Source organism: Galeopterus variegatus, unplaced genomic scaffold (assembly GCF_000696425.1).
Source record: "Galeopterus variegatus unplaced genomic scaffold, G_variegatus-3.0.2 Scaffold4385, whole genome shotgun sequence".
Taxonomy (NCBI): domain Eukaryota; kingdom Metazoa; phylum Chordata; class Mammalia; order Dermoptera; family Cynocephalidae; genus Galeopterus; species Galeopterus variegatus.
Window position 1 is genome coordinate 137853 of NW_007730496.1, and position 4919 is coordinate 142771.

General features: G+C 43.1%; 1 pseudogene; it reads left to right on the forward strand.

Moving 5' to 3' along the window:
* The first annotated feature begins 787 nt into the window (after window positions 1-787).
* LOC103602961 lies at window positions 788-4612 on the forward strand (annotated as a pseudogene).
* Window positions 4613-4919: the final 307 nt, after the last annotated feature.

Genomic DNA, 4919 nt, shown 5'->3' on the forward strand with positions numbered 1-4919 from the left:
TTGATTAGAAAAAACTATAAACACATGGAAACTATAACAAAAATAACTTAAATATGAGTACACCTAAGCCTTCAAAAATTTCCAGGCAATGAATAAAATGGCATGTCAAAATTTTTCATTCTGTTATTAAAGCCACTAGTAACTATAATAAAAACTATTGCTATGGGATTAGATGGGGAAGATAGATCACTCCAAAAGTTAAATTTTGGAAAATTGTTCCTGTTATTGCAATTTTACCTGTTTTTCCTGGGTCATGAAGATCCATCATCAGCTGCCTTAGGAATTCCCATAGAGGAGGGAACAAAACAAACATAGATATAATTATTCAAAATAATTTTCACTGGAAAAAGAAATCCCAACTTAAAAGACAAGGAAAGGCAATCAACCTATTCTGTAGCACAAGCCAGCAAGGTACGCAGGTCTAAATAGGTCAACGCACAGCTACTATGCCACATAAAAACAAGTTCTGTTCCTTGTTACAGCTTTCTGGTCCAGAAAACTATTAATCCCATTAATTGCGTATCAAAAGACTGGTAGCAATTCTACAAATGAGTAAACACAGAGATAAAAGTGTAATCATACTAGACCAGCAAATTGGATTCAGGTGCTCATTGAACAATCCTGTTTCAATTCAGCAATTTTATTAACACTGTTACTGGAACAAATCACTTTATTAAACAAAAGGAGGTTTTGTAGAGAAATTTCTTCTGTGGGCAACATTATGAAGGTCTCTAACATAAAAACAGCACTTAGACTTGTCAAGGGATTTCTTTAGGCAATTCAACTAATGGCTTGTGACAGGTAGGACTTGAAATGTTCATTCAAACCTTCCATTTTGCTATGCAGCTGTATTTTTTTTTCATTCTAAGGGGAAAAAAGCCCTTTCGATGCTTTTAGTGGAATTAATAATTTCAGTAAGGAGTTTGCTGACAAGAGGATCTCTCTCTCTCTCCCCCTCTCTCTCCCTCTCTCTCTCCCACCCTCTTTTTCCCTCTCTCTTTCTTGTCCCCTCCCTCCCTCGCTCTCTTTTTCCCATCCTCCCTCCCTCTCTGGAGTTTGAAGTAGGAGAGCATCGCAGAATAGGATAGCATTTATTTCTATTTAATCGAGGCAAGTCATCCCTAGAAAAATTTGTATAGGGGCCCTTAAAATATTAGAGCAACTTGTTCTGTTGCTAGGTAAGGTTTGGCAAGACATGGAGAAATGTTCAGGAAAGAGAAAAGTTCAAAAGAAATCAGTAGGAATGGAAAAATTCCTACATGGAAATTGACATTTGGCCATTAATTAAAATATACTTTTCTTAATATTAAATGTAGTCCTAAGGAGACTAAAACCCACATAGGATCTTAGGTCTTAATAAACCTAATATCCCTTAAAATGCTGCTCCAAGGACAAAATCAGAGCTGGTCAACCAAGGCCACTGATTTAGTACAGATTTTTGTAAACTCTATATTAATAGTCAAAAAAGGGTTTTTATTTATTTATTTATTTTTATAAATTAGTAAATTTGATAAATTATAGATCGAATGTTTGGCAATTTTTTTTTTCCCAGTGAATTTGCCATTCTGCTTATTGGTTATTTGGCAAAATGGTTTCCAGTGAATTGGGCAGCTGTCCTCATCTCTCTGTGCTCCTCCACATGCTCCAGTATACTCAAGCAGTACAGAACAGTGCCTCAAATATAAGAAAACCCATCCCATCCCATTCTTCTTTGCCTGGGAAACTTCTACACATGATCACGATGTAAAAGTCACTTCCCCTGTAAAGTCCTCCCAGATTTCTCCACCCCATGCCCACCAGAAGAATTAACTGCTAATTTTTGTGGGTTCCCAGAGGGACTGGCAACTCTGAGGATGATGTAAGCCTAGAACTACTGGTGACATTTCTTCCCAACAGGAGAGACTCTACCTGAGAAAAATGTGAACAGACAGGGAAGCTGAGTCAAAACAGAGAAAAACAGATTGCTGATGACATCATCTTTACACCTAGATGTAGCCATACCTATTCGCCCTCACAATTTACAGTTACATGGAAAGTTTTTTCCCTTTTTGATCAAGATAGTTTGAAACTACCATAAGAAAATATAGGGGGAACACTTCAAGACACTGGACCGGGCAAGGATTTTTTTGGATAAAATCTCGAAAGCACAGGCAACAAAAATGAAAATAGACAAATAGGATTACATCAAACTAAAAAGCTTTGGCACAGCAAAGGAAACCATCAATAGAGTGAAGATACAACCTACAGAATGGGCGAAAGTATCTTCAAGCTGGTTAATATCCCAAATTTAAAGGAACTCAACTCAATAGCAAAACACCAAATAATCTGATTTAAAAAACAGACTAAGGACCTGAATAGACATTTCTCAAAAGGAGACATATAAATGGCCAACAGGTACATGAAAAAATGCTCAGCATCACTAATCATTAGGGAAATGCAAATCAAAACCACAGTGAGATATCATCTCACTCCAGTTAGACTGGGTAAAGGAACTCAACTCAATAGCAAAACACCAAATAATCTGATTTAAAAAACAGACTAAGGACTTGAATAGACATTTCTCAAAAGGAGACATACAAATGGCCAACTGGTACATGAAAAAATGCTCAGCATCACTAATCATTAGGGAAATGCAAATCAAAACCACAGTGAGATATCATCTCACTCCAGTTAGACTGGCTATTATCAAAAAGAAACAGACCGAGGGCCCCACCCCCTTTCTCTGCAGAATCATCGTGACGACTGGGACCCTGTACACATATCCTGAAAACTGCAGGGCCTTCAAGGCCCTCATCACTGCTCAGTACAGGGGGACTCAGGTGTACATACTCTCCGCATCACCGTACTTCCACTTTGGCCAAACCAACTGCACCCCTGAATTTCTCGGCAAATTTCCTGCTGGCAAGTTCCAGCACTTGAGGGTGACAGTGGATTTTGTGTGTTTGAGAGCAATGCCATTGCCTACTGTGTGAGCAATGAGGAACTGCGGGGAAGTACTCCAGAGGCAGCAGCCCAGGTGGAGCAGTGGGTGAGCTTTGCTGATAGTGACAGTGCCCCCAGCCAGTACTTGGGTATTCCCCACCTTGGGTATCATGCACCACAACAAACAGGCCACTGAGAATGCAGAGGAGGAGGTGAGGCAAATCCTGGGGTTGCTGGAGGCTCACTTGAAGACAAGGACTGTTCTGACTAATCATTAGGGAAATGCAAATCAAAACCACAGTGAGATATCATCTCACTCCAGTTAGACTGGGTATTATCAAAAAGAAACAGACCGAGGGCCCCACCCCCTTTCTCTGCAGAATCATCGTGACGACTGGGACCCTGTACACATATCCTGAAAACTGCAGGGCCGTCAAGGCCCTCATCACTGCTCAGTACAGGGGGACTCAGGTGTACATACTCTCCGCATCACCGTACTTCCACTTTGGCCAAACCAACTGCACCCCTGAATTTCTCGGCAAATTTCCTGCTGGCAAGTTCCAGCACTTGAGGGTGACAGTGGATTTTGTGTGTTTGAGAGCAATGCCATTGCCTACTGTGTGAGCAATGAGGAACTGCGGGGAAGTACTCCAGAGGCAGCAGCCCAGGTGGAGCAGTGGGTGAGCTTTGCTGATAGTGACAGTGCCCCCAGCCAGTACTTGGGTATTCCCCACCTTGGGTATCATGCACCACAACAAACAGGCCACTGAGAATGCAGAGGAGGAGGTGAGGCAAATCCTGGGGTTGCTGGAGGCTCACTTGAAGACAAGGACTGTTCTGGTGGGCAAATGAGTGACATTGGCTTATATCACAGCTGTCTGCGCCCTGTTGTGGCTCTATAAACAGGTCCTGGAGACTTCTTTCCACCAGGCCTTCCCCAATACCAACCGCTGGCTCCTCACCTGCATTAACCAGCCTAGTTCTGGGCTGTCTTGGTGGAGGCGAAACTGTGTGAGAAGATGGCCCAGTCTGATGCTAAAAAGTTTGCGTAGAGCCAGCCTAAAAAGGACACCCCATGGAAAAAGAAGGGCTTGCAGGAAGAAAAGCGGAAGCCCCGGGCTGAGTGGAAAGAGGAAAAAAAGGCAGCTGCCCTTGCTCCAGAGGAGGAGATAGACTGTGTGAGCAGGTGCTGGCTGCTGAGCCCAGGGCTAAGGACCTTTGCTCACCTGCCCAAGAGTACCTTTGTGTTGGGGGGATTTAAGCGCAAGTACTCCAATGAGGACACACTGTTTGTGGCACTGCCCTATTTTGGGGAACACTTTGATAAGAACGGCTGGTCCCTGTGGTACTCTGAGTACTGCTTCCCTGAAGAGCTCACCCAGACCTTCATGAGGTGCAACCTCATCACTGGAAGGTCCCGGCGACTAGACAAGCTGAGGAGGAATGCCTTTGCCAGTGTCATCCTCTTTGGAACCAACAACAGCAGCTCCATTTCTGGAGTCTGGGTCTTCTGAGGCCAGGAACTTGCCTTTCTGCTGAGTCCAGATTGGCAGGTGGACTGCGAGTCATATACATGGCGGAAACTGGATCTTGGTAGTGAGGAGACACAGATGCTGGTTCGAGAGTCCTTCTCCTGGGAGGGGACCATGAGCATGTGAGCAAAGCCATCAGTTAGGGCAAGATCTTCTAGAGAACATCTCTTGCCATGGCCTAGCTGCCTGCACCTGATCTCCAGGGAGATGGAGGTCATTANAAAAAAAAAAAAGAAAGAAAGAAGAAGAAAAAATGACAAATGCTGGCAAAGATGCAGAGAAAGGGGAACTCTTATTCACTGTTGGTGGGACAGTAAATTAGTACAGCCATTATGGAAAACAGTGTGGAGGTTTCTCAAAAAAGCCCTAAAAACAGAACTACCACATGATCCAACAATTCCACTACAGGATATACATCCAAAGGAAATGATATCAGTATGCCAAAGAGATATCTGCACCTCCATG